Genomic DNA, 9,693 nt, shown 5'->3' with positions numbered 1-9,693 from the left:
TAGTTCTTTCATCTTGATGAGGCACATTAGATGAACGGATTGGATGGAGCGGGCCTACTCGAAACTAACGGTGGACGTTTTGTCTCAACTATTTCCTCCTGTACGGTGTATCTGTGGTCATCGATGGTTGTGATTTTTGGATTCGAAAGCGGACATGTGGCGGCTTGCCGGATGGATGGCTAGATCTCATGATAGCTCTTCCACCCACGTGCCTCTCGGTGCGCGCGGTATGCGAGCGCAGATCTGGCAGCAAGCAGTAAAGGAGGCTGGCTGCTGCTGCACGGTATAGAATTTCATGATACGCGACCCGCAGCGTATGTTCGATTCTGATAAGTGGGTCCTACGGATCCATATCTAGACCATTGATGTACAGCGTCTCATCATGGATGGTCCAGATTAAAAATTTTAACCGGATTGGAAGATCCTATCCAAGAAGTTTATCTCCTTTTATCAGTTGAATGTTGACCGTTGATGCATTTCTCTACCTAACCGTTCGTGTCTAGGTTACTACTGTTATGTAGAAGATATTTTATAAATCAATGGTGAGGTGCGGCAGACCAGCGGAATGGGCCCCACTTATTGGAATTCATTACCGTGCGGAGAGCCTGAATTCACTTATGCGTGCTCGTTCGCGTGGTATAAATGGAATACTTCGCGGCACATCTTCTAAAATGAGGTACGTGTGGATGATCCAAAACATCCATCAGATATATGAACTTCCAGTCGATTTTTTTAGCCGTCCAATTTTGTACATGCATGGCCATGTGGACCACGTAAGAGAAGATCTGCATGATTCTTGCTTTGAAGGAATCTAAATGGTGAGACACACCCGATGAACGGCTTGGATTATGCTAATCCGAGCCGGATACAGTTCACTTGGCATTCAGTTCGTGCACACGATCCTCCAGCATGGTTACATACTATGCTCGGCCTTGTAAATGGAGCCCACAGTTGACAGTTCTATCCATGGGAAACGGATTGGCTACTCCCCCTGACACCAGCCAATGGCTGGTGGTCGGTGCTATGTGGGCCCGACCATGATGTATGTGTTTCATCCATGCCGTCCATCTATTTTTAGAGATCATTTTACAGTATTAGACCAAAAATGAGGTATATCACAATCTCAATTGGACCACATTAAAGGAAACAGTTTTGAATAAGTGTCGACCATTAAAAACATTTTGTGGGCCTAAAAGTTTTGGATCAAGCTGATTTTTGTTTTTTCCCTTCATCTGGGCCTGTATGAACTAATCAACAGATTGGATGTCAAATGAACAGTACAGCAGGCCTTAGGAGAATTTTAATGGTGGATATCCAATCACTATTGTTTTCATGTGGTGTGGTCCACCTGAGATTTATATTCTTTTCATTTTTTGTTTTAATCATAAAATGATCTGTAAAAATGGATGAACGGAATGGATGAAACATGTGGGGTCCACAGAGCACCGACCATCAGCCACGGGGCTGGTGTCAGGGGGAGTAGCCAATCCGTTTCCCTATCCATGGGCCATTGCCCACATTCTATCCTTTCACAGGGTCGCCGATTTACTGCGATACCTTTGGCAGAAGTTCCTGCACTGGTATGCATGGTCGGACCTACAGTGATGTTTGTGAGAAATCCACACCGTCTATCCGTTGTGGGAGCTCATTTTACGACCCAAAACCAAAAATTAGGTGGATCCAAGACTCAAGTGGGCCGGACGATAGGGGAAAGAATTTCCTAGCGTTGAAACCTTCCTGGAATCTACCTTGATATTCATATGTCATCCAAACCTTTTATAAGGTAATTACCACTCGGATGAAGTGAAAGCACCGAAAACTTTGCCTTGATATGAAACTTTGTGGCCATACGAATGTTTTAAACGGTGGTCACTGAATCTACACCTTTTCCTCTCGTACGGCTCAATTGACTTTTGGAAACACCTCATTTTGGTAGAATATTTTAAAATGACCTCCCAAAACGGATGGACGGTGTAGATTTATCACAAACATCAGGTAGGACTCACCTAGCATCCCAGCAATGGAACTTCCTGCAAAAGCTTTCACAGCATTCAAAATAAGGGCTATAATGGCAGGTAGGGCCATTTAGTATGGGTGCCTCAAGCCAACGGTCCAGATCATTTAACCATGGACCCGATCTGTACAAACTCAAAACCGACTAAACGACCCACGTCTTGGGCAGAGCATCCAATGATCTTTTGGCAGGTGGCGACGAAATTACGGTTGCTTGTGAGTCAGGGACCCAACTAGGATCACTCAAAGAGCATTGGAGAGAAAATTCCTCCTTAATATCCAACGGTTCAGTTGAGACGAAAATTACATTATCCTTGACTGGACGCTGATTAACTTTTGACCGACTCGGTGGGTCCCACCATGACGCATGTGTTATCCACGCCGTCTATCCGTTTTGCAAGCTCATTTTAGGGCATTAGCCAAAAAATGAGCAAGACCAAAAGCTAAAGCGGACTACACCTAATCACGCCCACCATTGAAACGTTCATGGGCCTGCAATGATGTTTATTTGCCATCCAATCCAGCAGGATGAAGTAAAATACAAATATCAGCTTGATCCCAGACTTCTTTGGCTCCAATGAAGTTTTCAACGGTAGGTATTCAATTCCCACTGTTTCGTGCGGCCTAGTCTAGTTGGCCGTTGGATCTGCCTTACTTTTGGGCTAATGCACAGTAATGAGCTGATAAAACGGGTGGACGGCGTGGATTTAAAAAAAAAAAAAAAAAAAAAACATAAATCACGGTGACCCCCATGGAGTCGTTAATCATTGGCATCCTCGACTGGGGCGTTGGCGATCTATATAGTCGATTTGATGGGTCGATGGACTCTCGCATGTTGGAATATCATAGCCATCCAATGTTAGGTCATACTACCGATGGATTTGGACGATTGCTGTATTTTTTTCTTCCACCGTTGGCTGCTCCATCCTGCGGAATGGTCCATCAGATGATGTCGCCAGGCTCCATTCTAAGTATTTGAGGCCCCAGGACATAATTCATGCTGCAAGGCCGAGGACCGGATAAATCCACTGGTGGGCCTCATTGATGGCTTTAGTGCGAAAATCGCGTGTAGGGTGATCCAAGCCCTTCAATGAATGCCTTTCCCCGTTGCCATTTGCATGAAAACCACTGATCGAACAGCTCAGATTGCCCGGTTGGCGGCCTTCCTTTCCAATGGGCGGTAGGGATCGACCTGCCACAACGATACAGGCACGCGCAAGCGTACAGTAGTGAACGGACGAACAGCAATAAAGCAATGGTTCGTCGCGACTAACTATAGAAATGAAAGTATCCCGCGGCAGAGCCGACACGGAGATCACGCTGGCCCTTTTGTAAATACCCGTTATTTTCGAGAAATTTTCAGTAATGCCACTATCTTTTGAAATATACAAGAATTTACTCCAGTCCGCGGAGAAGCTTCCGCACTCAAAAAGTCTACATGACCCGATTCGTGAATTAATTCTCGCGCATTGACTCGAGTCAGGCATAAGCGACGAATCGTGCGACGCGTCATAGACGTGAAAGATCTTGTCCGTTCATCAACTTGGCCCCTTAGATTTTCTTTATCCTAAAATCAATCTATTTCTTTATCCTAAAATCAATCCATTCGAGAAATAGAAGAGGTCAGTTTTATACATCGAATGCGGACGGTTTGGATGGAAGCCGATTGCGTCACGGCCCTTCGTCAACGGACTTGGTCCAGGCAGTGGCTCTTTGGGGCCCACCGTGATGTATGGGTTTTATTTACGCCTTCCATTCAATTTTTTAAAATTATTTTTGGGCTGATGAGTCGAAAAAGTGCGGAAGATCCCAGGCTTAAGTGGACCACGCTACGGAAAGCAGCAGTGATATTGATCAGCTTTGAATGGTGTCCATCCAATCCCCACTACATGGTTCATCTGAGCCTTGAATTTGCCCCTCTTTTTTTTTTTTGTATATGCTAAAAATGATTTAGCAAAATTGATGGACGGCCTGAATAAAACTCCAAAAATCACAGTGTACCTTAAGCCCCTCCTAGACCCAAATCAGTCTGTGTTGTTAGTTAGTAAACTTTGTGGGCCTACCTTGTTGTATGTGTCATATCCAAGACGTCCATTCTTTTTTCCAATCATGTTGAGGCAGCCCCATGATGCAAGAATATCCAAAGCTTAACTGCCCTACGCTGTAGGAAACAATGAAAATTGAACATTTATGGGTGGAAACTTTTAAAGGTCCCCATCATGATGAATGTGTTTTATTTATGTTGTTAATTATTTGTTTTATATATTATTTTAAAGCTTGATTCCAAATTGGAGGCATATATAAATTTCAAATGGACCACCTCATAGGTAATTGTAGTAATTGAAGGTTCACCATTAAAAACTATTTAGTGCCCAATATAATATTTATTTGACACTTAACCACTTGAATATAAAGTTGGATGAAGGGAGAAAACAAATATTAACTTATCTAAAACTTTTGCAGCCTTCAGTTAGTTTTTAATAATGGATATTATTAATGCAGTTTCTTGTGAATGTGGCCCAATTGATATTTGGATTCGCTTTATTTTTGGGTTCATATGAAATAGATGGACGGTGACACATTTTTGGGTTCATGTCATAGAATGATCCGAAAAAGTAGAGAGTACGTACGACGAAACACATGCATAATGGGAACGGATTGGCTACTTCCCCTACCACCAGCCCATTAGCTGTTAGTCAGTTCACTGTGGGCCCCACAATGATGTATATGTTTCATCCATTCCCTTCATTCATTTTTAAAGATAACTTTAGGCCTTTATCCCAAAAATGAGAGGAAAATAAATCTCAGGTGGACCACACCACAGGAAAACGATATTGATCAGACATCCACCATTAAAATCCTCCTAAGGCCTGCTGTAGTGTTTATTTGACTTCTAATCTGTTCATAGGTCATACAGACCCTGATGAAAGGATAAAACAAAGATCATTTTGATCTAAAAGTTTTATAGCCCCAAAAAGTTTTCAATTGTTAACGTCCATTCAATACAGTTTTCCGAAATGTGGTGACTTGATACTGGTATAAACCTCATTTTTTGTCTCATACCATGAAATGATCTAGGAAAACCTGATGAAACACATACATCATGGTGGGCCACAGAGAACCGACCACCGGCCATTGGCTGGTGGCAGGGGGCGTAGCCAATCCGTTCCATACATCATGGTGGGCTCATAGCGCACTGACCACTAGCCATTGGCTAGCCGCAGGGTCATTAGCCAACCGCGTCCATTGAAATTGGAGCCAGCGAGAATGCTCTCTTCAGTAAGTCGGGCTGTTCACACGTGCTAACAAGGCACGCATGATAAATGTAAGCTGCTCATCAACACAAGATGAATGGCCTGAATCTTGCACACGTTTGAGTGGTAAATACGAGAGCACCTTTGCATTTTCCCAAAGCTGGTAAGGACTGAGGAACCGGCCCTTGGGATGCAAGGTAGGCTCAGCGAGTTATTTCGATACTGTGGCAGAGAATGACGCCTGATACTCGGTCACTCAGAACTTATTCACGTGGCACATAATAATTCAGATCAAACCGATTAAAAAGTGAAACCTACTATATCTAAGTCATAGTCCCCTAAACTAGATTGGTTGAAAATTTCTAACCCTTTATTTATCGATACTTGTTCCCACCGTTGGATATTTTTCAACCGTAGCCGTCCAATAAATGCCCACCAACTCCATGGTCTGATCATCCAGTTACATTAATTTTTAGTTCTTGAAACATGTCAACGTAACCTGGATATTTTAGATTGAGTTACTTGAATTCAAAGGCATGCAATTTGTAAGTAATTCTGCCTGCGTATCATCCATCATCCTCTGGCAGAGTATAAAAGCTTTTTCACAAAATAATGAAATCCACCGCATGTGTCACCTCGTGGAACCCTCATGCAGAGATGCAATAATCACGCTGAAGAATGATCCCCACCGTTAATTTTCTAAGTTGAACGCGAGCCATTAAAATATTCAAAGGTTCACTTTAGGCTGCACGTGTCAATAGGAAATATCATCCATTTAGCATTAGATCCTGTCGTGTAATCTCTCCGGCAGCACCCAAAACACGGATGGTTCTGATGGGTCAGATGGCGCTACAATTGTTTCATGTGTCCCAAATCAGGAAAAACAAAGTACAACACAGTTGAATACCCAGTGGTTCTAGAAAGTTCAGTTGGGTGCGGCGGAGTAGGTGAGGCAGTATGTAGTGGAAGCGGCTTGCGTACTGAGTAACTCAGTACGGTAAGCGTAGTGAGTAAACTCCGTGGGCCTCCGTGTCATTCATGCATTATATCCACTCCGTACATCTCTTTTAACACATAATTTTAGGGCTTAATCCCAAAAATGGAATATATCCAAACCTCAAATGGACCATACCACCAGAAACTGTGTGAATTGAACATCTACCGTTGAAAAATTCTTGAGGACAACAGAGGTTTTAGATCAAGCTGATATTTGTGTTTTCCCTTCATCCATGTCCTTCGGATCTTATGAACAGGTTGGATGACAAATAAATATCACTGGGGGCCTTAGAAAATTTTCAACGGTTGAAATCAATAGTTCCACTTTTTCCAGTGGTATGGCCCACTTGAGCTTTGTATATGCATCAATTTTGAGTTAAACCCATAAAATGATCTGGAAAAACGAATGGACGGCGTGGATAAACCACATGCATTCGTGGTGGGCCCAACTGAGTTTACTCAGTACGATAAGAGCGTACTGAGTAACTCAGTACACAATCCGATTTCATATGTAGTTAGGTGCTCAGTGGGTGATGCCTTATCCGTGGGGCCCACCTCGATGTATGTGTTATATATCCACGCCGTCCATCCGTTTTTTCGCATCATTTTAAGATGATGGTGTAAAAAATGAAGCAGATCCAAATTTCAGGTGGACCACACAGTAGGGATTGAATTCCCACCATTAAAAACTTTTGAAGGGCCACAAAAAAAATTGGATCCAGCTGCTATTTGTGTTTTCCCTTTATCCAAGTCTATGTGACCCTGTCAACAGGTTGAATGCAAAAACAAACCTTTTAGTGACCCTAGGAAGTTTTGAACGGCGGGCATTTAATCACCACTTTTTCACGCTACACATTGACGGGGGAGCTTTCATAGAAACACACCCATTTCTTGGAATCCGACTACCGGCTGTACTGACTTCAGTGGCGTGTTGATACGGCAAAGCTCTACATGATATATGCGTTGAATCAATATTATTCATCTATTATTTGAAATCATTTTAAGAAACAAGTACAAAAAATGAGGCAGATCCAGGTCTCAAGTGGACCACACCACATAAAATAGTGGGGACATCCACTGTTGAAACCTTCATACGGCCTATCATGATGTTTATTTGCCATTAAATATATTCATAGGGCCATGCAGATATGGATGAATGGAAAATATAGAGTTTTTAATGATAAACATTCAACCCCCGTTCTTTTTATGTAGTGTAGTCCCCCTGAGGCTGGGATCTACCTCATATCTTAAAATGATCTTGCAAAATGGATACGCGATGGGGATATAATATACACATCATAGAGGGGGATAGAGAACTTTGCCACATCAACACGCCCAAGCTCAATCCGCGTGCAAATCTTTATCAAGTCAGGAGTAGTTTTGAAATTATATAATTGTTGCTTAAAAAAGGATATTAGGGAGGTTCATACGATATTATATTGGTTAGGTGTAGTGGGTAATTTTATTTTTGACAATAAAATAAGGATAACTTTCAATTGATTGCAGAGGTTGAGTAAAAAACTCTAAAGTTCTTGTAAACAGAAGAACTGCGTTAAGTTAATAATCTTTTAAGCACCTGTCTACAATTTGCATGTTTTGGAAAAGTTGATTTGAGTTACATATATGTCAAATGTAAATATAGACTGCCTAGCTAATCATGTTGCAACGGATGGATTGGGCCTTACCCTACGAAGACCTAGCTAGAGACAGTCATGTCAGTGGCTTTATGGGGCCCACTATGATCTACATGTTTTATCCACACCATCTATATATTTTGACGGATCATTTCATGGCATGAGATGAAAAAGGAGGCAAATTGAAGGTTTCAGTGGACTACACCACATGAAGCCATAGGAGATTTAAAGACTACCATTGAAAGCTTCTTGGGAGGCATAGAAGTTTTGGATCAAGCTAATATTTATGTTTTCCCCTTGTAAGGAAAGTTTTGGATCAAGTTTTAGGCTCTAGGAAGTTTTCAATGGTAAGAGCCCAATCCTCATTGCTTCGTGCATCCTTCAATCTACTTACCTTTTTTTTTTACCTCATGCCGTAAAATGGTTTATCAAAATAGATGGACATTGTAGATAAAACATATATATCACTATGACCTCCGTAAAGCCCATGATGTGACCGACTGTCTCTAACTATGTTGTGATGGCAGTAGTACCTAATTTGCACCGTATTGCAATGGCTAGTATAAGTGGGCTGTGTGTAAGTAGGTTGTGCATAGTACCCTTATCAGGTTTCTTCAATACGTCCAAACTCTAAAAGTCCATGCATACGAGGAGAGAATGATGAGGTGATTCATCACCCATTTGTAGTGGTAAGCATATGCTCCATTCAGGGCATTCATCGTGAAGACCCACCATGAAGATGCCTCTCTAACATCACTTCTTAAAGGCGTGTGCTGCACATGTGTCCACGTGTGCAAGATCTAAGCCTCCAAATGAGGCGCTCTTCATCTAACATGGGTGGATTTACTGGACTAGCTGTGACGCGTGATCCCGAGTGGGGGGATTGGCTGTGACGCGTGATCCCGAGTGGGGGGATTGGCTCGCTTTTCACAAGTTGCCTCACTCAAGGGCATCGTTTTGTTGGGATTAAGGGGAGTTGTGTTTGACCATAGTTGCCTCTAATCAATTATTTCGATCTGACAATTAGTTAAACCATATAGAAACACTTAGGATTGAGAATCTAAAAATCATTAACCATAAGACGGCTCTCGAGTTTGCGTTCCATAGATTTTGTATGATGGACTACTATTACAAAAAGGAAAGGTGTTAAGCACCCACTATGTCTGTACAAATGTACAATCTCTACTTCACAAGATTCAATTAATTTCATAGGAATATAATTAGTTCTCACATACAAAAGATGTAACGCAATGTAATGATGATGATTGGTAATCGATCCGAATTTCTTATGAGTAGGATCTGATTATATCGGTAAACCGCAAAGCATGCATTCAAACCAACTGAGCTAGGGTGCGAAGTATATAAAAATGTGACGTGTATAATGCTCGATGTTATATTGATGCTTATAATAAAATGATAGCTAACTAGCTAGGTTTCCAGTGGGCAGGCTCCGATTATATCAACAAGCCACAAAGCATATGCTCATCAATTAGATACAAGAAAATGATGAAATGCAATGCGATGGTGATGTATTTGAGAAGCAAGGGGTTGAGAAGGGATTGAGTGTTGCACAATGCTAAGGCTCGAGCTTGGATGAAATTGATAGAAGCTTGAATGGTTTGATGAACAATAGTGTCATAAAGGTTAGATCGAGTGGCTCAAATTAGGGCTTAGGTGGCTCAAGAGACTCAGATTCTTGTTAGGCTAGACCAGAGTTGGGCTCTCTCTTTCTCTCACCCTCACTCTCCTTGGTGGAGGGATGGTTGAATGTAGTGGATGCCTCATGAATGGATGAA

Source organism: Magnolia sinica, chromosome 14 (genome assembly GCF_029962835.1).
Source record: "Magnolia sinica isolate HGM2019 chromosome 14, MsV1, whole genome shotgun sequence".
In the NCBI taxonomy this organism is placed as follows: domain Eukaryota; kingdom Viridiplantae; phylum Streptophyta; class Magnoliopsida; order Magnoliales; family Magnoliaceae; genus Magnolia; species Magnolia sinica.
Note: the sequence above shows the minus strand (reverse complement) of the source record.